The 24,518-nt window shown below is 35.8% G+C and overlaps 1 long non-coding RNA gene across 1 annotated transcript; it reads left to right on the forward strand.

Moving 5' to 3' along the window:
• Positions 1-16,466: 16,466 nt before the first annotated feature.
• Positions 16,467-18,142, forward strand: LOC143220032 (uncharacterized). Its single transcript, XR_013011546.1, has 2 exons — positions 16,467-17,434; positions 17,537-18,142. It is a non-coding gene; the product is annotated as an uncharacterized LOC143220032 (long non-coding RNA).
• The last annotated feature ends 6,376 nt before the right edge of the window (positions 18,143-24,518 follow it).

Below are 24,518 nucleotides of genomic sequence, written 5' to 3' on the forward strand. Positions count from 1 at the left end.
AAAGAAAAAAGACGGCTCTATGCGTTTGTGCGTAGATTATAGAAAATGAAACCAGAAAATAGTAAGGGACCGTTACCCTTTACCTTTCGTGGAAGACCAGCTGGACGCGTTACAGGGCGCTAAACTGTTCAGTACCCTTGACTTAAGAAATGGATTTTTCCATGTGCCGGTACATAAGGATAGCCGTAAGTTCACATCGTTTGTTGTACCCAATGGTCAGTATGAATTTTTACGCGTTCCTTTCGGTTTATCTAACTCTCCAGCTGTCTTCGTGAGATTCATTAATATGGTTTTCAGAGATCTTTTGCAACAAAAAGTTATTTTGGCCTATATGGATGACATCATCGTACCATCGAGTGACTTAGAAAGCGGAATACAAAAACTGGAACAAGTTTTAGCAGTAGCTAGCGATCACGGTCTGGAAATAAATTGGAAAAAATGTTCATGGCTACGCAGTAAAGTCGAATTTTTGGGACACATTGTAGAGAATGGCTCTGTTCGGCCGTCTGAGGGTAAAACAGCGGCCGTAGCAAAATTTCCAGTACCGAAGAACGCCAAACAAGTTCAAAGCTTTTTGGGTCTGACCGGATACTTTCGAAAATTTATAGAAGGTTATTCAACAATCGCTAGACCATTGACGAACCTGTTACGAGCAGGCATTACGTTCGAGCTCGATGGTACGGCGATAGGTGCATTCGATCTCTTGAAAACAAAATTAATGGAGAAACCAGTGTTAAACATTTACAAAGTAGATGCGGAGACCGAGTTACACACGGACGCATCGTCATTCGGTTTCGGAGCAGTTTTGATGCAACGCAGCGACGACGATAACAAATTTCACCCGATATATTTTGCTAGCGGTAAAACGACACCAGCCGAAGCTAGATACGCGAGTTACGAGCTGGAAGTCTTGGCGATTATACGATCACTACGAAAATTCCGAATATATTTGTTAGGAATTAAATTTAAAATAATTACAGATTGTAAAGCATTCACACTCACGATGAGCAAACGAGATTTATGTGTACGCGTGGCCAGGTGGGTCCTCTTATTAGAGGAATTCGACTACACTATCGAACATCGAGCAGGTAATAAGATGGCCCACGTGGACTCTTTGAGTAGAAACCCGTTACCGATTTGCTATTTGTTGTCCGCGGATCGGAATAATATTACGGCAAGAATTCGTAAAGCGCAGCAAGACGACGCAGGAACGCGACGGATTGCCGAGTTGACACAGCAGGGTAAAATAGACGGATATACCTTGCGGGGGGGACTGCTGTTCAAGAATATCGACGGAGACATCAATCTTGTAGTACCAAAGAGCCTGCAATTACAAGTCATTCGACATGTTCACGGAAACGGCCACTTTTCAGCGGGAAAAACGGAAACTCTGCTGAAGAGAGACTATTGGTTCCAGGGTATTCGACAAAAAATTGAGAAAGCCATTAAGAATTGTTTAGATTGCATTTTAGCTGAAAGGAAAATGGGAAAACTCGAAGGTCTGCTGAATCCGATAGCTAAGGGGGAAGTACCTCTGGACACCTACCACGTGGATCATTTGGGACCACTTCCGACGAGTAAGAAAAGTTATCGCTACATATTCGTGGTGGTCGATGCATTCACGAAATTCGTGTGGTTGTATACCACGAAGACAACTAAGACGGACGAAGTCCTCCGACACCTGGAGAAACAAGCCTTTATTTTCGGAAATCCGCGACGTATCGTTTCAGATCGAGGAACAGCCTTCACCTCGGGAGATTTCCGAGACTTTTGTCAGCGAGAAAAGATTCAACACTCGCTTATTGCGACTGGCGTTCCAAGGGGGTACGGGCAAGTAGAGCGGGTCAACCGAACGCTTATTCCTTTACTGACTAAATTGGCAGCACCACACCCGGAGGATTGGTATCGATACGTGAACGGAGTACAACGCGTCCTAAACGCAACGCCCTTTGCTCTTTGGGACAAAAATGCGAGTCGGGAATGATTCACGGATCCAAGAAATACTGGAAGAAGAGTGGGCCGCTCTATTTCAAGAAAAAAGAGACGAGGCAAGGTCGAAGGCCAAAGAGAACATAGTTAAGATCCAGGAAAAAAACAAATGGTCATTTAATAAGAAACGAAAAAAGGCAATAGCGTATAAGGAAGGCGACCTAGTAGCTATCAGGCGAACACAACAAGTTCCAGGTTTGAAACTTGCAGCGAAATATCTGGGTCCTTATCGAGTCATCCGAATATTACAGCACGATAGATACGTAGTCGAAAAAGTTGGGAGCTGCGAGGGTCCTCGGAAAACGACAACGGTAGCAGACTCCATGAAATCTTGGGTCGGCGTAGATGAGGAAGACACTGATAATGAAAAAGAGGAAGAGGAAGAGTAAAGAGTATGCGCAGTCTCTAAGGGCAGAGACTAGTGTCGGATGGCCGAGTGTAGGGAGATGCCATCTCTGAGCGGCGAGAATTCCGTTGAATGTCACGACGTTAGTAACTGTAACGACGCGACGATTCGATATCTGTTATTATGTTTATCGATTTCGTTATTCATATTTGTAATATGCGATTTCTTTGTCGTTCCGGTTCGACGTACGAAAACGAAAAGACGTGTTTGATCTCAGACGGAGATTCAGACGCGATAATTTAATTAGTTGTATTTGTTATAATTCAAATTTCGTATTAAAACATTTCGAGTTTACGAACGTATTATTCAATTTACGATTTAAATCCTACAATATTTATTGGTTTAACTTTAAACTCGTTTTTGTCGAAAACTATTTTTACTCTTCTCTTCTTTCAATTTAATTAACATTTATCGACCTGTAAGACTTCTTAGGGACATCTTAAAGACCTCCCGAATGTCCTACGAACGTCTCCTGAACGTCTTTGTGGTATCTTCATATTTTGTTAAATCTGTACACTTTAAAGAATAATTTTGTGATTGAAAATTGTGCCTTTATGACTAAGTAATGAAATTGTTTAAATTTAAATTTAATTACGGATAAAACAAATGAGGACATATCTCACAGGATTGATGGTACCTTCGTATGTATATATTTCTCAGAGTGATATTCAACCTAAAATCTGAAGTTTTACCAGTACTAGTGGAAAATCAATGTATTGATTCTGATTCTCCGGATGAAACATAATACAAATAAACAGATTAAGAAACTTATTCATCATTGTGTTATTTTTCTTATATTTATACACCTCCTTGTTTTACACACCATGCTATTATAAGAATAGTATGGCATTGAAACAAATGTTCATAGATAGAAAAACGTTTACATTCATATATACATAAATGTAAAACATTAATTTTTATACAAATATTTACTTTTGTCTTAACGAACGGTTGATTAAAATGTAAATGTAACATTGAATTCGTGACCAGCGACCCCAAAAATCTTGGTACACGGTACTTTTAGTAACTTTTCGGCGTTTCAGAACACTGCGTCGCACAGTGGGCTGTATGCCCGATTTCAGCGGTCAAAATTCAATTTTTAAAACTTTACATAAATTGTACAATTTTTGTAGCTTGAGTTAGTTGAATATCTGAGGAACAATCTTCCATCATTCGTTTTCCCATTCATGTATCCATTAAGCACTGAAAGTCGAAAGTTTGAAATTCAGTTGACATGCTTTCATTTTTCAACGAATTCACCTATTAGTAATTGTTACCTTATTTACATACACTAACAGATTTTTATTTTATAGAAGTTTTTTTAGCTAACGTATAAGGTATACTTATACGAGAAATTCACTTTTGTACTATATACATTTTTTTAGTTATTCATTTTCAAAGATAACCAACGATTCAGTCACTTTCTTTATGATTCTAAGACTCTGGTAATGACTTCGTTATACCTCCGGGTGCGACCGGGTGTTCATTTCTGTGCCATTGTGTTCTTTGAAGTTTTCTGATTAAGATGCAAGAAAAAATGGGCGTTCTTTTCTTTACTCCTTCTTCTTCTCCTCTGGTCGCTGAAAGTGTTCACGTCATGTATGTCTGAGTAAAATTAAATTACATTTTATTTGTATTATTCACTTCCACTAAATAATCCCTAACAACATGAAATTTAAATAATATACAGGGTGGGGCAATAACTATGTCCACTTTGAATATTGCTTTTATTTGTAATAATATGAAAAAATGTTATGGACAAAATTTGCGCGGTACAGATGGGGACATGTTGTGACATAAACATTTTCTGCGTAGGTGGAGGCATAGAGGAGATTTCAAGGTCACCTTGATTTTTTAAAATCAAAAGACCTACTTTTTGTATCATGAATCGATAGACTATCGAATTCGGAGTAAAAATGTATGGACCTCCATATGTCTTAAATGTAATAGTTAACGAGATATTATCGAAACAATTTTCTTTCTTCTTTTGATAATATCTCGTTAACTATTAGATTTAGGACATACGAAGGTCAACACTTTTATACTCAGAATTTGATACTCTATAGATCTATGGTATAAAAAAGGACTTTCTTTTTAAAAAAATCAAGGTGACCTTGAAATCTCCTCTATGCCTCCAACCACCCAGAAAATGTTTGTGCCACAACATGTCCCCCTATGAACCGTGCAAATTTTGTTGATAACATTTTTCCATACTATTATAAGTAACGGAGATTATTCTTTGTAAAAACTATTTAAAAAAAAACATATTCTAAATGTAAATGATTACACTTTTCGATAGTGTACATAAAATAGACGAATAATGTTACAATATTGATTATAATCCGCAGTACTTGATTGAAAAATAGTTACAAACTTTACAATCTAATACGCTCCCCTTTATGGACAAATTTTGCACTCGGAACATCCGTTTCAGCAAAAACGGTATACAGTACAAATCTCAAGCTTTAAAATGGTTGTTTTTTCATCTAATTTGGTTAAATTTTAGCAAAGTTACAGCAGTTTCAATATTGAGCGAATTTTGAACCAGCTGTGGCCGCTGAAATCGGGCATATATGCTGAAATCGGGCCCACTGTGCGTCGCGTTGTCTATACTGGAGAGTAACTTTTCAACTGAAGTAATTGTAAAACAAAAGTTCATAGCAAATGGAGTTGTTCTACTTTCATAGCGAATGATTTTGCACTCTCAGTTATCAATCAATATTATATTGATTGATTCAATAATAGTTTATAAAATTCGAATGGTAAATGAATAATGAAATTCTGGTGAACTGGAAACTAGCTGAAACACTATGAAATTAAATTTTTTTCAGAATTGGAGTAGTCGCAGTTTCATAATAAACGGCTCATATTTCGATTAACATTCGATAAGTTTATAGAGGATCGATACAATTTGAAATCGATTATACGATTACATACTAGTTCGTATTTTCCCCGGAGCTCGTTCGATACTTTCACGATCGAAACAGCAGGAAGTGTCTGGTTGAATTGTAACGGGTGTACGTGCAGAAAAGGAGCGAGTAGTCACGCGTGCCAAGCTTAGGCACCGAAATTGTAAATAATGGGCCGAGTGCAGCCGTTCTCCTTTCGATCGTCCTTCGACTTGGTCGCTCGTACTCCCAGCACACACGTTTACACGAATCCGTAGCTTTAACTTATGGTTTTGTTCGGCGAATTACCGATCATGGCTCTTTCATTGCTCTGTCAGATTCGTCAGATTTTTCATAAAAATAGCATTACGACTGTAGAATCACAACCATATCCAGTGCAAAAGTTCTGACCACATACATTCTTTATCTAGCTGCACGGTAGTGCACCAGCCAAGTTCTCGCACTACCTCCTTTTACACGAAACAACTTAGCCGTTTTTTAGAGGCCTATAACTCGGCACTGGAGGCAGATGGAGAGATGTAATTCCGTACACTTGTTAAATGCTATCATGTCTCAATATTGACAAAACATTAATCTTCCAACATTAGTAGGTTCCGAGATATAGGACCTAAAAATCGTTAAATTTGTCACTGACTGACTGACTGACAGATCATCAAAACCTTTTGGGTACCTCCCATTGACCTACAAGTTTGAAATTTGGTACATAGGTCCACCATAACAAACAGTCAAAGGAATAATTATCAAAGTTTGAAATTGTACACCTTAAAGGTGATGTATTGAAACAAAAACATTACGAAATAGGTATGTAGGATAGAACATAGCAGCATAACATATTCATAAGTATACGTTTATTAGCTTCGAAGTCGCAACAAATACTGATGAAAAAAACAATCGCTCTAACGTAAACAAAAGAAACTGCACCGAGCATCGTCTATAGCGGCGGGGGGCAAACGGATCCGGGCGTTACGTCGCCGGCAGAGTGTTAATCTTCGATTCACCAAAAATTGATAAAATCCCAACAAAAACATCCTGTAAACAGGAGCCAAGTTCTTATGGCCGTAAAAAGTTGTAAGATCAAACAAAATACGGCCAAGTTCGTTAGCTTAGAAATACCTCTTGCAATATTGAAAAAAGAGTTCGTAAAAGAACGCTATTTAATTTTTATAGAGTTACATGGAGCGCTAAATTATTCAAACTTGGCCGTTACTTTTTAAACCAATGGCCATAAAAGGTGTTGGGTAGCGTTCAAGTTTGAGTAATTTAGCCCTCCATGTAACTCTTTAAAAATTAAATAGCGTTCTTTTAAACTAATTTTTACAGACGCTTTTTTCAGTATTGCAAGAGGTATTTCTAAACTAACGAACTTGGCCGTATTTTGTTTGATCTCACAACTTTTTACGGCCATAAGAACTTGGCTCCTGTTTACAGGATGTTTTTGTTGGGATTCCCTATTTCAAAAGGTAACATATAAGCCAACTTAGACGCATATACAGTGGCCGAAATAATGATAGGTTCACTAGTTGGCTGGTTTACTGCTTCTACTTTTATTTTCGTTTTCGGAAGTGCACTTGGCACATTTGTTTTTATATCGCAAGAATGTGTTCTACACATTGTGTAAACAGTCAGTCGACTATCAACAGTATTAGTGTAATGATGTATGTACCTGTTTCAAAAATACTTTGAAAATTATCGAGTACAAAATACGAAATAATCTTAGGTTCACGGAGAAATATTTAAAAATTACTATTGTTAGTGCAATTTTTTGAACGTTTTTGTATGGTAAGTACCCAGATTTATGATGTTTAAGAATTATAAAAAATATTTTATGGTCGTTTAATATTGTTAAAGCACAATATGACACGGGGAAATCGTTAAATGATAACGAAAATGGCCAAATTATTGCTTTCCACGATATGAGCTTCTCTAACAGAGAAATTGCAAGAAGATTGAAAAGGTCATTAAATGTCATAAACAATTTTTTAAAATTAAATGAAAAAGAATGCAGTAAAACATGTACAGGTCATCCAAAAAATTAACACATAGGGACAAAGATATAAAATTTTTCAAGAAGCATGGCAAAATATGCTTAATGCTTCTAAAATAAAAATGAAATTAACTTGCTAGTTGGTGTTCAACGTGTACAGCAAGTTGTGAGATCGAGTAGGACACTTAAATGTTCCAAAAAAGCGAAAAAACCTCCACTAACTAAATTCCACAAGGAGAAGAGATTAAAGTTTGCAGGATATCATAATATGTCATGGACCGAAAAGTAGAAGACGGTGATTTTTTTCTGATGATAAAAGATTTAATTTGGGCGTCCCAGATGGGTATTAATATTACTGGCACGATCTGCGTGATGAAAAAGTGTAAAAATGACAAGAGTACATGGAGGAGGATGTGTAATGGTTTGGGCTGCATGCGGCTGGAACGGTAAGTCTCCGTTAATGTGGTTCCCTCCAAAAACCAATGCCAAAAAATATCGGGAACTATTGGAATACGTACTGGATGAATATGGCGACAAGATTGGTGGACCTAATTTAATATTCCAACACGATAATTCAGCAATTCATCGTGCAAAAACAATTAAAAACTACTTTGAGAGGGTAAAAATTGAAGTTTTACCCTGGCCATCAAGGAGTCCGGACTTAAATCCGATTGAAAATCTTTGGGGAATATCAGCACGAAAGGTACACGACAATGAAAAACAGTACAGCACTGTTTCAAAAATGAAAAATGGGATTATTAGGCGTGGTCTGAAATTAAATTAGAAACATTAAAAGAATTAATTTAATCAGTTCCACGCAGAATATTTGCAGTTATAAAACACAAAGGAGGTTCAACTAAGTACTGAATTATTTTTATTTTTTATTTTTTTAAATTTTTTTTATGTGAAAATACATAATGAACCTATGTTTATTTCGCAACTAAAATTCAAGAGTTGCAATAGAAAATTTGTGATTGACTTTAATTAACATTGTGTTATTCAATTGAGCTGTGTATTTTGTTAATTTTATTAGAATGAATAAATAATGATAAGTAAAATCAAAAATACTGCATTAAACACAACATTATGTCAACAAATTGAAGTGAACTTATCATTATTTCGGCCACTGTACAATAAATTGTTGTACTACTAATTTACAGTATACAATGAATTGTTACTATTATGGAATTTATCCCAAATTGTGTACACGACGTCTCAAAGACGACTCTTTTACGTTTATTTTAGGTCAGAACGTTTTATATCCAGAATAGACGTCTTTTTGGAGACATCCCCATATAGCATACGACGTCTTAATGACTTCCATTTTACGTCTATTTTACGTCACTAAGACGTCGTGTGCTATCTGGGATATACATAGCCATAATCTAGCAGTAAGTATTAGCATTGGTATAATTTGTTCGAGTTAGTGTTTTTGCTTCAATTTCAATTGCAATTGCAATTTCAGTATTTATTGTGATTTTAATTGTAATTGTAATTTTAATTTTTATTATTTTTATTGTGGTTTTAATTGCAATTGTTATTTTTATTACATTTTTTATGTCTATTCCACATGCGTTCTTCTAATAAAGCTATTTATCTGTTTAACTTTAAACTCGTTTGTGTCGAAATTCATTTTTGCTCTTCCCTTCTTTTAATTTAATTACCATTTATGGACTTTTAAGACTTGTTAGGTACGTCTTAAAGACCTTCCGAATGACCTTCGAACGTCTCCTGAACGTCTGTTAGACGTCAAACGGACGTTCAGACTAACACAAGATATGTATAATGTATATTTACATGTATAATGTAATGTATAATGTATATGTGTGATTCTGTATACTATTTTAATTACTGTTCGATGACAACTTGTCTCACAACAAAGTTTACATTTCAATGATAGCCGCTCTATGTACAGTGGTCGAAATTTCTATAAAGTCACTGTGTTTTGTGCCCGTGCGAAATCAATACGGGCCGGTTTATGTACTTCTTTAAGGCCTGATTTACGTTGTATTTTTGTCCAGAAGAATTTAAAAGTTGTTGCACACGTCTTGTTGTTACTGGGAGCTCCAATTCAGCTCGAAATTGTGCTGCATTTTTCCTTTCCTTAGCTGCAGACCTCATTAATATTGAATGTTGTCTCTTTGACTATTTTTTATTACCTTTAAGATGATTTTTCCCGTAATTTTCACGTAAATTGATATAATTATTAATCACAGTATATGACCGATTAGTTTTCTTAGCAATTGCGCGATTAGAGCAGCCCATATCTTTATAAGCATCGATTGATGCTTTTTCTTCACTTGTTAGTACTTTTCCTCTCGGCATTCTCATACACGTGAATCAAATTATAACAAACAGGGGATTTCTGTGAGTTCTAAAACTAATACTTTTAGAATATTCGCAGTTTTCCGTAGTTCTCTGCTCAGAATACAGAGAAACACTAAGTGACTTTATAGAAACTTCGCACTTGTGTTCTGCACCACACAGAAAAAAATTAAAAAAAACGTAAATAGTAAACATAGCGGTCTAAAGTACGCAGTCCCTCTATCCGAGTGTCTACAAGGCACAAGACCAAATACGATAAATCAACAAAAATGGTGATATTTTTAAAATATCTATGAAAAAGAAGATGACTTTATAGAAATTTCGACCACTGTATATTATCAACATGATCGCGTGCTTGTGCTGCCATCCAGCGGCTGCGCTCGTTAGACGACGGAAACGATGAAAATCGCTGAACTTTAAACACGTATAACTTTCGAACCAGTGGATTCCTAAAATTAGAACTTGAGTTTTCGGCTTTTTCTCGTAAAAATATACAAGGTTATATAAAAAAATTAAAAATTTCTGGTTTCGTCAGGTGAAGTTTAACCCAAGGCTTTACTGTATAAGGTTTTAACATTTGGAATTATTCCTTACTTCTCCTACACATTGTATTTTTTTATACACTTTATTTATTCAGATGTTTGCTAATGCTGATCAACCCCGGAACTGAAGAGATACTTGTAATTTATTCGTCTGCATGTATTTTTGAAAATGCAGCGTTGTCAACCTCAAAAATGTCTACCAAAAGTTATATAGTATTGACTGTCCAGATAGCACACGACGTCTTAAAGACGGCCATTTTACGTCTATTTTAAGTCTGAATGTCTTACGTCCTAAAAAGGCGTCTTTAAAACGTTCAATTTCAATTCCAATTTCAATTTCAATTTCAATTCCAATCTCCATTTCAATTCCAATTTCAATTCCAATTCCAATTCCAATCTCAATTTCAATTCCATTGTGATTTTAATTGTAATTGTTACTTTTTATGTCAATTCTACATGCGTTCTTCTATTTTTAGAAATCTATTTTTAGTCTTCCCATCTTTTAATTTATACATTATGGACCTTTAAGACTTCTTAGGGATACCTTAAAGGCCACCCGAACAGATGTCAGACGTCTTTAAGACGTACCGTTTTCTAACACAAGACGTTCGTAGGACATTCGGGACATCTTTAAGATGTCTGAATGCCAACGTCTTAAAGACGTCTTTGTGCTATCTGGGTGCTACTTATTTTAAACAATTTTGTTTACTAGGTATATTAAATACAGCTCTCTCAAATAAACTTCGTTGTAATTTTTTATATTTGTTTTTAACTAAAAAATAAAAAATTAAATAAATAAAGGAAGAACCAAATAAGTATAAAAATCCGTTTCATTTACATTTTTCTTTCTCCGATGTCGAGTCACACTCGACAAAGGAGTGCAAAGGGTTGATAGTAATTGTTTAGCAGTTGAGCGGTTGATTTTCTATTTTGAAAAATTCATTGACTCTATTTGTATTCGTTCTCATCGATTTATGATCTGACGAAACCGTTAAGCTGTGCTACTATACACGCATAACATTACTCACTCTAAACAGATCCATAAGTACGCGAATGCATATCAGGTACAGAAGGTAATTAACAAGATAATAATGCAAGAATGCTTACACTTCTTCAATCTCATCAATTAGAAATGCATGCTTCTGTTGCGCTTACTAAACCACTATTCGTTATCTTCGAGTTAGCTTACTAACAACTGGTACGGCCTTGCACGATTTCAAATCAATTAAAATGGCAAACCTTTCACTGTCAGTATCACGTTTACTATTTACACAGTCGTATGCCAACACTTGCGAATATGCAACGCTCTCGTAACATTCCAAACGTGAACAAGTAAAGAAACGATTTTTATTTTTATTCAATTAACTCTATGGAGGCTTTTTTAATTAATTCATCCTGAATTACACGAGCATTGCTTATTCTTATGCGGTAAAACAGAAATACTAGAACTCTGCTACGATCCGAGCATTGAGTGCTTCCTGTAAGTGTGCCACCTAAATTATTTGCAGACTATTTGGTATACGAAAAATAAAAATAAATTTTTGAAAAATACCACGTTTAAAAAACAGACTAAAAAGTGCAAAATAATTTTTACTAGCCCCATACAGATTCCTAACCCCGTGACCCGTACAGATAGCCCTGCAAATTTGATTGCGAATTTTTAATAGCTATGAAAATACTTGTAAGATTTATAGACATTAGACCGACCGGTACGAGAACGGCCACTGCTTTTCGCGGTCAGAATTGAACCACTATTCTCAAATTTTGTGATTAAATGCACCAAAGTGCTGCGAGCTGCTACGTTATCATAGCCAAAAGACGTACGGACTTTTCGAACCGTCTCACACTGGTCCACTCGTTCGATCTAACTTCATTTGGTAAAAAAGTAACTTGCCCAAATCGATGTTTATTGAATGTATATTGCGACGACGAAATTAATGAGATTTATTAAAAATTGTGATCAGCGCAATGATGAAGGTCCTTTTATATTATCCGCACAGACACGGAACTTATCTCATCAAGCAAATATTCAATGCATTTGAAATTTGTGTAGAAGTGAACAGTTCTCTTCGAAAACGGCTTTAAAGTTTCGTAAATTATTTTATTTCATATGTCTATAGGGTGTCCCAGGATGGTATAAACGTCGAGGGGTTGATTCTACAGAAGAAAATATATGTAGAACAAATTTGCTTCACTTGTCACCTCCTTCTTGAAAAATTTGAGTTTGAAAATTCGGCAAACACGCGGGCGCTATTTATGTCTGTTCACTACCGACTCATTCTACTACTTAAGAACGCTAGGCACGCGAACTTGACGGAACGTTGGTCAACTTTCTTGAAAACGACGCGTCACAAATGAACAAATTTATTCTATATTTTCGACTTATTTTCCCGTGTAGAATCATCTCCTCCACGTTTATACCATTTCAAGACACCCTGCAGACATATGCAATAAAATAGTTGGCGAATCTTTAAAGTCGTTTTTTAAGAAAACGGTTGAATTAAGACCTATGGTTTTCTGTGAGACTTTTCCCGTCGCGATGAGTACTATATAGGATGCAATAAAAAATAAATTTGACCTTAGAATTCAATGTTAAGGTCAATTTTGCGGTCCACTTTTCTAACAAATCTCCACCTATTTAGAGGTGCAGAATCACACTATTGTGATCGCGACTGATAATTTTGAAACACCCTATACATGCCGTATCGAAATAAGTATAAGTACATACTACACGAGTGACCCAACCTTTACAGAAAACGCCATTTCAAAACATGCAAAAAAAGACAAATTTACACGATAAGTACACAATTCTTTTTGCACATTTCAACTGCACTCCTCAAAAGAATTAAGGGATCACTACTGCGAACCCGAGAAATTGCTCCCACTTTACGTGATCATAATTCCGCAAAAAATTGCTGTACCGATATCGTTGAACAATGGTTTGAAAGCGTAAAACCTCTAGTTTCAGATGTTCTGCTTCAAATTGTTGCTATGTTGGTTTTTTACAAAGTTATAGCGAGATGAAGACAACATTGACGGTTAAGAAAAAATTTGTGCGACTTTGGAACATCACACGGGGAGCAAGAAATTTTTTTGATAAACCGCGTTAATATCATTTGGAAGGGCTATCTTTCCTGTGTAAATTGTGTGGTTGTTGAATATTGTGCGATTTTTTTTGTTCGAGTTATTCAACATTGAAGTAGATATGGGCTTTTTAATTTTAATTTTGCAAGAAATTGAATCCTGAGGTCGTAGAAAAATTTTGAGACCAGATTTGAAATCAACGTGAAAAAATCTATGGGAAATGATATATAGCAAAAATTTTTTAAAAATTTTCCGCGCGTGGTATTGGAAAAGCCACAATTTTCTCGAAATTGTGCAATATAACGAATTTTCTCAACGTTAAAAAACGTTCTTACCATAATCTCCCTATTCTTCCCATATTCTGTAATGTTTCAGCTTTAATTTTAAAAAAATTTCATCGCTCTACCTCATTTCTATCGAAAGTTCTTTGATTTTGTCTCCGATTTGGACGAAAGGTCCCACTGTGCGGCGCGGCGCGGTAGCGTATTCATTGTCAGAGATGTCAGGCAGCCGCTGTACGTGACGCGCTAATATCTGCGAAGCACTAACTTCAAACACAGCTACCATAGGTAAAAAATTGTTGCAGCGAGTTCATGGGGTACTCAATTGAATCGGCAGAATCTCTGCTTCAATCTGACGTTCGGATCATGGTATTACGATCATTTCTCTCCGAGATATAGCGAGTTAAAGGAAAAATGGGAATTGTGCATTTTTTAAGCATATTATCAGAAACACGTGATATATCGAAATTTTAATGAAATTGAAAAAACAAAAGGAGTGCCTTGAAGAGAAAGAAACGCTCTTTCTATTGCTTTTTTGCACAAGATTCTACGATAATTTTTTCGCTTTCTGGAGCCAGTTAAACTTAAAAAGCCAACATTTACTTCAATGTTGAATAACTCGAATAAAAAAAATCGCACTATTGTGCGATTCAACAACCACACAATTGTTACAAAATACACTGGACAGATAGCCCTTCCAAATGATATTAACGCGATTTATAAAAAAAATTTCTTGCTCCCCGTGCTATGTTCCAAAGTTGCACAAAATTTTTGTTAACCGTCAATGTTGTCTTCATCTCGCTATAACTTTGTAAAAAACCAACATAGCAACAATTTGAAACAGAGCATCTGAAACTAGAGGTTTTACGCTTTCAAACCATTGTTCAACGATATCGGTACAGTAATTTTTTGCGGAGTTATGATCACGTAAAGTGGGAGCAATTTCTCGGGTTCGCAGTAGTGATCCCTTAATTCTTTTGAGGAGTGTATATTCTTAGTAAAACAATAGCAAACGCGGCTTAACTCTTATTCTGACGAATCAGAAGCGGGATAATCCTGTGCATCAGCTACACATTATATTAGTCCGACTATGATATCTGGGACAGTTTTCAAAAGTATATAATCAATTATAAGTGTAATTAGTTTTAATAATCTGTTAAAATAGTGGTGTATTGCAATGCCTTACTGTACTTTGGTGAAGTTGAATTTTTTCCTTAAAAATAAAATACGACATAAGAATCATGCTAAGCTTTTATGCTTAAGGCTCGTATCGTTCAATTTTCAGGAATTTGGTACACTTTCGTAACGCGTTATGGTTAGGAATTGTTTTCACTAGTATTTGTAGGCCAGAAAATGGCGTGACTGTGCCGCGCCGCGCCGCACAGTGGGTAAAATCGACGTTCTAGCTGTTCACGCCTATTTCACCATTATTTCAATACATAAAGACCACATTAAATAGGTCATTGGATTCGTCTTGCCGTCAGCTATAACATTATTGTATAAAAAATATATAGTTATAAATAAATAATGAAGGTGACCACAATTTTTTATTGAAAAAAAATTTTTTTGAAAATTTTTTGTATTGATATTTGTAAAAGACTGTGTACTGATTACTTTTTGTAGGAAACATTTTTTTGTCACACCACCGGAAATGTCTGAAAACTCGTGTGAATAATGAATAATTTGGCCACGATTTCGATCGAACTCACCACTGTGCGCGTGTCACGCGACGCTTTAAACTATCATAACTTCGGATAATGGATTATACTGGAACTAAATTTTGCACGATCTTTTAGAGGAGATCTTGCCGAAAATGTTCCACTTTGTCAGAACATGGACATCTCCGGACATTTTAACTTATCCCTTATCAAAGGTGAAAAACTTCGACAATTTTCCTTAGTTGATTAAATATTTTTTTTTATAATAAATTATGAACAATGATGTTTAGTTCCTGGTGCGTTCTCAACATAGATATACATTCTTCATATAAAAAAAAATTGGTCACTTAATCTTCAGTAGGTTTTCCAGGACATCATTATGAAGACAAGGAATTTTTTCGGTGATAAATCGTATCTGAAAAAGTTTGATCTTGTAATATCTTGTAATATAAAGTTTTCGAATGTAATAGACATTTAAGAAACATTGTGCATTCGTTAAAAATCGATATGAGGACTTTGAGTTTTTAGCCCGTGAACAGCTAGAACGTCGATTTTACCCACTGTGCACCGTTCCGTTGCGTGTAACGCAAAGCCTGCGCCTTTTACATTCACGCGTCAGATCAGCAAAGTTACGGTACAATAAGCGCGCAACATGTTATTTCAAAACATCGTCATAACACCGCAAACGTGATAGGGACAGGGAAAGAGTTAGCTGTTTAACTTCGTATGTTTATGCAAATGTCTATTTTATAGATTATAGCTTGCAGAAACCGGAATTTTACTTCGAACTTAGTACGCTTCTGAACAAACAGCGTTTACCGAACCAAAGACTGCGTAAGAAACTTCAACTTTTATTCGGTCTCTAGCAGACTATGGTAGTTTTGTTTATTTTCCAACATAGATTGAAGTACTTGAAAAAATTCAATACCGTGCCATAAGATTGGCCTTGGGACACAGATGTAGTACTCCCACCAACATTCTTCTATCTACATCCAAACTGCAGCTTATGCGAGAGCGCTTCAAATTCCTGCGTAATAATTATCTCTGTAAAATCCTTTCTAACACGGGACTATTAATTTATAACACTGTTACTAGGCTTAGAAGAACTATAGAACCTGTAACTCAAAACTTAAACTTAGTATGTAATCGATTGTTGCTTCGTTGTTCAAAAGATCAAGGCATCTTAGCTAGTCGATTATATACATGCTGTCAAGAAAGTACCGGGAATCGATCATTTAAAAAGCCCGCTTGAAAGAATTGTTGAAATTCTTTTTGTCGCTAAGTTGGCACAACTGTCCTCTATACTCACGCGGAGTTTGAGCGTCACTTGTCAATTAGTTTGTTTACAGTGCGCCATTTTGTCAGTTCATCTCAAGTGTGTTTTGCGCGATTTTTACAATGGATAAAAATATCGAACAAAGAATCTGTCTTGAATTTTGCATTGCAAATGGAATTTCGTGTGTCGAAGCGCTGAAAATGTTACATAAGGCTTACGGTGAATCGATTTTATCAACCACACGTGCGTATGAGTGGTACAGTGCATTTAAAAGCGGTCGAGATGTGGTGGAAGATTTGTCTCGCTCTGGTCTTCAACTGAACTATCATTGTGAACGAATTTCTGGGCAAAAACTCAACAAATCTTATCGAGCAGCCACCGTATTCCTCTGATATGGCTCCGGCCGACTTTTTTCTTTTTCCAAAACTCAAATTACCACTTCGAGGCACCCGTTTTTAGTCGACAGATGACATAACAGAGAATTCGCGGGGAGTACTGAAGTTGATTCCAAAAAATGCGTTTAAAAAATGTTTTGAAGATTGGGTTATTCGTTGGCATAAGTATATTATTTATAAGGGGCCTACTTTGAAGGCGATACAATAAATTTGGATGAATAATACTCTGAATAATACATATTCTGTGTTTCATGGGCCAATTCCCGGTACTTTTTTGACAGAATGTACATTCTTCTAACTGTTACAATGTACATAATTATAATTATTCCGCCCTACTTAATGAAATAACAATTGATGTTGACTTTGGTCGAACCGTGGTTAAATCCAGGAGTCCCAACCTCTTAATTGATCATGTCTTGCGTAGTAAAAGCTGCTGATTGTATGACGCCGCTGTGGATGGAACATCCTGCATATGTCACAATCTGTATTTATCAGAAGTAAGGAGCACAAATAGAAATGCGTCAATATTTTCAGCTGAGTGTATCGCACTCATGGATGCTGTAGACGTTGCCTTCAATAACAAAGGTCAGTGTTTTATTATATTTTCTGATTTTTTAAGCTGCCTAAGTTCTTTAAGCTGCCTAAGTCCACTAGTATCAGTCTTAATCCTTACATCCTTATTATCAGGAATAAAATTTATGAACACCGAACGAAATCTCCTGATTCCAATAAAACTCAATTTTACTGAATACCGTGTCATCTGGGTATTCATGGCAATGAAAATGCTGATGTTACGAATGGAGACTCAGTTCGACTTTCTCACATCTCTTCAAGATCGTCTCTGGCCAGGAAGCGTCCTGGATAACGTTTCGTATCATAGTTGACCCTCTTAACGAAGATCGAGCTCTGGTCCGATTTAATGGAAAGTGAGAAAAAACAAGAGTCTGACCCTACGCGGTCCCAAATTATGAACAGACCACCCCATCCATTTTAGGGCTATATAAACCCTTACATTTTTACTCTCGTGGGCTAGTACTAGCGTAGTCACGAACCGTGTCACGTCGTGTTGCATCTCGTAGAGTCAACATGATAGTGATATCGCGCTTCCCCTTCATATCAAAGTTAGAACCTCATAGATTCCGAATTGCTTGGTTAGTACTTTTTTATAATGAATGTCCAGCTGCATCGATTGATGTAATAAAAAATACCTCGTTCCATTTAAAAAAATGAAGTTGACCTTCATATGTCCTTTACGCGTCCGCCTACAAAAAAGCTACTAACATTTGATTAATGCCCCCTCGAAACCAAGCAAGTTCCATCTGATGCATTTCTTCCTAACACCAATAGCAGCCGAGTTATTCAGGTGGCCTGTTTCTGGCGCCTCACCCAATTTTAAGGTACAATTTTAAGTTCCACACATATACATAGTTTCAATAATATAAATATTTACCAATCTTAAAATAATGACAATAACGATTTTGCCCGATATTTACATGATAGTTAGAAGATGGCTTTATAAAAATTTCGGACAGTGTATTAATAAATATGTAAAGAAATTCAAGAATGCAGAAAACGTTTCCCAACAGTCATTACCAAATAAACAAAAATATATGAAAAATTATTTCTGATCTATTTTCAGGTACTTCCATTAAAAAGACAGACACTTTTGACAATGCCTAAACATTAAGAAAATATAGATCAAGAATTTTAATTTGCTTATTCGGTAAATGAAATCACTGTTTCATATCTGCATTTCATTTTCTCATTTCACCTTATGAAATTCCAATTCGAATGTTTCACCTTGGTGGCGATGTATAGATATTAAATAGATAATAATCGCGAATTCAGAGTAAGGAACGGAAGATCTAGAAATCGGTAATGTAAAATACATCAGTGATAGTGAAATCCTATTCGCATTCTTTAACGACTCGATTCCTAGAAATACTCTTTTGTTAGTATTGAAAAATATTCTTCGAAAGGCACTATGCCACAGACATCGAAATTACAAATTATATTATATTTTAGACGGGAGAATATTCAAATTTTGGAGTGGCCAGCTAGGCCTCCAAATTTAAATATTATAGAAAATTGCTGGGCCCACAGTTAGCCAAATCAGTATATGCCGACGGAAGACAATTTCAAACCCTTGACGAATTAAAAACCTCTATTGAACGAAACTGTTGTATCGCTAAGCAGAAGCGTGGTTAAATAATTATATAAATCTATACCGAAACGTTTATTCCAAGTTATACAAACAAAAGGCGGAGTTATAAAATATTAAGACACTATTTTTTTATACATATACTTACTTTATTTTTTAGTTATTTCAAGAAATGTGTGCTATCTTTTTGACGCACCGATTTTTTGTTTAATATTACATATTTTCCAATAAAATTGCTTCTCGTAATAAATGCATCGAAACATATTGAAATAATTTTTTATTCTTATTACCCAGTATCTCCAGGTCACAAACAATGTAATATACTAAATACTCCGTTTTGTCGATCGTAACGAATTAAAAAAAATTATTTTGTTATCGGCGCACAGGTTCGATCCAAAATCAAAACAAAGCAATTTTGCAATTCAAAAGATTTTTCTCAACGTTTCGATCTAGCTATGGATCATCTTCAAGAGCATTTTGCTGAATTTTGAATGTAATATACCATTTGAAAAGCTAAAAAACCGTATATTGTGTATAGCAGATTTTTTCAGTTTTTTAGGCTGATTTGACAAATTTGATTTGGCAGAACTCGTTATTTATCATGTTTTCTTATATATATCATGCACTTGGTTCTCCCGTGAATTAATTATTCTTCCAGAGTTCAAACATCTTCAAACTATAATAATAATTCGTTTAATTGATTCGACAACTCACGCGATGATGAGATTATTCTGAATTCTGCAATCGGACTAATTCCGAATTGAGTCAGCGTGCATGTTGTTGAATCATCTGCCTTTCTATGAAAAAGAACAGTATGTATAATACGGAATCGTGTCAAATGGGATACCCAACCATGCTATGAATCGTGTTACGTGATTATATTGTAAGGCGAACGATCGAGCATCTTTCCCTGAATGAGTCTTCATCTGAATCATTAACCTTGAAAAGAAACTCTAGAGAAAGTGTATGTCAGTGTGCTCGATACGGTGATATCGACGCGCCTTTGACCTCATTTTTCCTTGCGCATTTATATTAACTATTAGCACTCGCGTGGTGACTCGGAGAGAGAAAAGAGAGAGTACCATTATTCAATATATTGTTTACATTATTAAATACATTGGTATCTAATAAATAGACTGCAGATCTTAATGTAAAATAAAAATTGTCTGCATCGGTTGCAAGGAACAGAAACTAAATTGAATGTTATTTCTTCTCTTAATGATTTTAATAGAGGAGGAATCATATATTGACGTCTTTAGTTTTAGTCCAGTCAATGAAAAGTTGTAGAGGGAAATGGAAGGAACACAATTTTTAACTTTGGGTCTTTGTTTGGACTAATTAGGAGGTAAACATACTAAAAATCCCTACTCCTAGGAGGTGAGCGGGGTGCACGGGGGCACATATAAGGTCCCCTTTTTCGGTTTTCCGCTTATATCTCGGAAAATATGCGTCCTAGCGATAAGACCATTCTATACAAAATTAAAGTTGACAAAATGTGCCACAAGATTGATGGGATCAGTTTTTCGCTATCTCGCATAGTTCCGAGATATCCTCGCTCAAAGTTCATTAATTGTGCTGAAAAGTTAGCTGGTCAAATAAGGCAAAAAACGTGAAGCAAACATTTCTTTTTCATAATTAGTGAACTTTGAGCACGGATATCTCGGAAACTATTCGATATAGCGAAAAACTGAATATAATGAATCTTATGGCACGTTTTGTCATCTTTAATTTTGTATAGAATGGTCTTATCGCTAAGACGCATAGTTTCCGAGATATCTGCGCTCAAAGTTTTTCAAAACTGTTCAGCACAATTAGTGAACTTTGAGCACGGATATCTCGGAAACTATGCGAGATAGCGAAAAACTGGATCCAATCAATCTTGTGGCACATTTCGTCAACTTTAATTTTGTGTAGAATGGTCTTATCGCTAGTACGCATAATTTCCGAGATGTAAGCGGAAAACCGGAAAAGGGGACCTTCTACATGCCCCCTGCACTCCGCTCACCTCCTAGGAGTGCGGACTTTTAATATGTTTATCTCCTAACTAGTCCAAACAAAGTCCCAAAGTTAAAAATTGTGTTCCTTCCATTTCCCTCTACACCCGCCTTATGAGCATTTATTGATTGGACTACTTTATCCAACAATTTTGAATTTCATCTACTCAATTTTGCTGTAAATACATAAAGATCCGCAGTGTACTTATGGCTTACCCGAGTACCCGGGTATCTCATAAATAGACAGCGGATGTTCATACAAATGCATATGTATACAGGGTGTTTCGTCTAAAACAGGACACCTAAATATCTCCTCTATCTTTGAAAATACAAAAAATGTTTCTAACGTAATCTAAATGGTTTCAAAAGACGAATCAAGAAAAAAAGTAGAATTTTTTATGATAGTAATTTTTTAATGGTTTTTTCAAGGTCACTCGTGTTTTTTTACATATATACACACATTTTTTGTTGTATGTTATAGCAAACATTATTGTGCATTCATCCACGTTTAATAGCACGACCTTGAAATGACCGTGAACTCTAAAATTTGCTAATTAATGCAGAACTTACTTTCAGCGACATTTCAGATATCATTCCTCTGTGTACATAGAGAGTGAGAGAGATATGTATTTAAGAGTTTACTTAGTACACACACGACAGTAATGGTATTTTAGAGTTATTTAAATCGAAATATCTCGTGAACTACTAACTTTTCGACATACACAGGTTAGCACTTTTTTGTAACGAATGTCCAGCTGCATCGATTGATGTATTAAAAAATACCTCATTCCATTAAAAAAATGAACGTGACCTTCATAATTTTCTAAAAAAATTACATAAAAACGAAAATTTTTTTGGTATCGTATGAGCCCCATTTTACCATTCAACTTTGTCCTTCAGACATTTGACGTATCTTTAAAAACAACAAAGATATTCAAGGTGGTCAAGTTAGGTGAAATACCCGGTATTATATTTTTATATTTCACATATGTTATTTGCATATTTCATAATATTTTAATAGCATAAACATCCGCAGTTTACTCATAAGTGACCACTCTAGTGGTAACCCTGGTTGTGAGTCAAAAGCGGATTGAGAAACTCCGATGTATAGACCTATTTTGTATTTGCAGTTCTGCCGACAGTCTTCACAGCTCTCACACAATGGGCTATAATAAAAGAATAATATGTAAATTGCGTCAATTTTAATCTGTCTTTGTGTCGGCCACAATGTCGAATCAGATGTATCCGTTTTAGGAAATCACGATATCTATTCGTCTTGTTATTGCCCCCAACAATGGAGATTCAATTGCGTTATCACGGTATACGTAATTCCTGTATGGAATTGTGGTTCTATTGTATGGCATGGTGCATGCCGGTTCGGGAATGCAAACCAGTGTTACTCGATGGTCATCCATCGCTCAACTTATTAACGAAATTCCCCTCTCTATCTCCCGTCCCCCGTCCCCGGGATCTTTTTAGAGGACGAGCCTTTTGATGCAAATTACTGAACATGTACTTTCTATTGACCATATGTTACATTTTAGACTATGCCGTACGATATACAGTATATACATTATGTACATACTATGAATATTTATAAACTCACAATAACATGTAATATGGCGCGATCAGAGAAAGTTTAATTCAAATCGCTGAGATGATTTTCACTAGTATTGTTATAATCTGAGAAAATAAAACGGATCATATTCCGTAATGATTTAAGCGGCATTTAAAACAAGAACAAAAATATTTTTGCGAAGGGTAAAAATAACAAAAGTTAAAATAGTTTAAATTAAAATTGTAGAGGTGTAAGCTAGTCCTCTAAATAAAATGACGTGTGTTACTTCTTGAAATATTTATTTGAATCTGTTACAATTTTGTTATATCAATACATTTGTTGGTAGGAAACCAAAAACAAAATAAATGTTAACAAATTAATCGATACAATTAACATTAACAGAAATCTATAATACATTATCTTCATATCTATTACTCTAGTTTTAAATTAAAATAGAACAAAATGTATGGAACACAATTTTAATTTGTAGAACTTTGAAAATATAATGGTAAAAAGCTGACAATTAATTGTTGTATCTCCTAAGTTGCTCCTCAAATCATTAGAAAGATATCCTGCAGCAAAAAACTCGTTCAGCCTCTAAACTTGTAGGCTGAATACAGTAAAGTTGCAATATTTTTCCCGTCGCCAGTTCCGAAGTCGCCAGATCCTGTATATGTTTTTATCGATTTATACGTAGCGTTAACGTTTTGTTAAAAAAATGTACGTTACGTTGTGGTTTTGTTAAATAATCACCACCGACAGTTCCCCACGAGCGAGCAACGGATGAACAACCATCACACCGCGTTGTGTCGAGCCTCCTTACATATTTAAGAAATGCGGGACCAAAAAATGACGCTGGATCCTGCGGGATCCCATTTTGCGGGATTGCAAGTCCACGTAGAGTGATCCCAGAAGCAGTACCGAGTTTCGGAGCCTTGTGTCATAGCTGTGAATGCCGTTTTTTCCCATATCGTCTTTCGAGAAAGGAGAGCTGAAGAGCAGAAGTGTAGCGAACAACTACATACTTTGCTCCAGCAATGTACTCTGTCCGTTTCGCGTTCCGTGCGTCTGGTAGCACTGACGTCACGCAACCGCGCAATCCTTTCACGGACAGAGTGCAGAGGAGCACAGAGGCAGTGTCGTCAGACCGGGGAAATCGAGGGGAATACAGTTACTATTTCTCTGTGTCATTACCGGATTAGTCACGTGACGTTGTGACGCATGCACGACATATACGTAATGCGTCACGTGACCGGGTCCGATCGTGGCGGAAGCGCGGGGATTCTCGCTACCCGAAAATGAGGGGAACAGCGTCGCGTCGCGTCGTAGAGAAGAGAACCCGGAAGTCTTCGTGAACTGGCACATGGCGCGTTCGCGGGACATTTATGAGATTCTTGATTGAATTTTTGCCGTCTCGCGTGGCTCCTCTCGATTCCTCGGTGCACATATTGTTACCGGATAATTTCTAACCGGTGCGGCGCAATTTTTTAAAAATTAAAGCTGAAACTTGGCAGAATATGGGAAAAATAGTGTGATTGTAATGTAATTTAAATTAGATATCTATTTTCCATGATTATATTTTCATTTACACAGGAAGTAAGATAAGTATTTAATCTTTTTAACTTACTTCTCATCAATGAATTCTTTAACTTCTGGTGATACCTTATTCTTATTTTCATCACCAGAAGTTAAAGAATTCGTTGATCGTTCGCCAAGTAATATACGTCAAATAAACGTTCAAATACTTCATTATGTTTAATTTTATTGTGTTTTATATTTGAGAATACAATATTCCTTCAAACTAGTGGGTTATCAAATCATTTCAACGAAAAAATGATTACATTAGTTCTGTTTACAAGGAATCGATTTTGCAAAATCCTGAGGTCGTAGACAAATTTTAAGACCAGATTTGAAATCAGCGTGAAAAAATCTACGGGAAATGATATATAGCATGTT

The sequence above is a fragment of the Lasioglossum baleicum genome, unplaced genomic scaffold (genome assembly GCF_051020765.1).
Source record: "Lasioglossum baleicum unplaced genomic scaffold, iyLasBale1 scaffold0142, whole genome shotgun sequence".
Taxonomy (NCBI): domain Eukaryota; kingdom Metazoa; phylum Arthropoda; class Insecta; order Hymenoptera; family Halictidae; genus Lasioglossum; species Lasioglossum baleicum.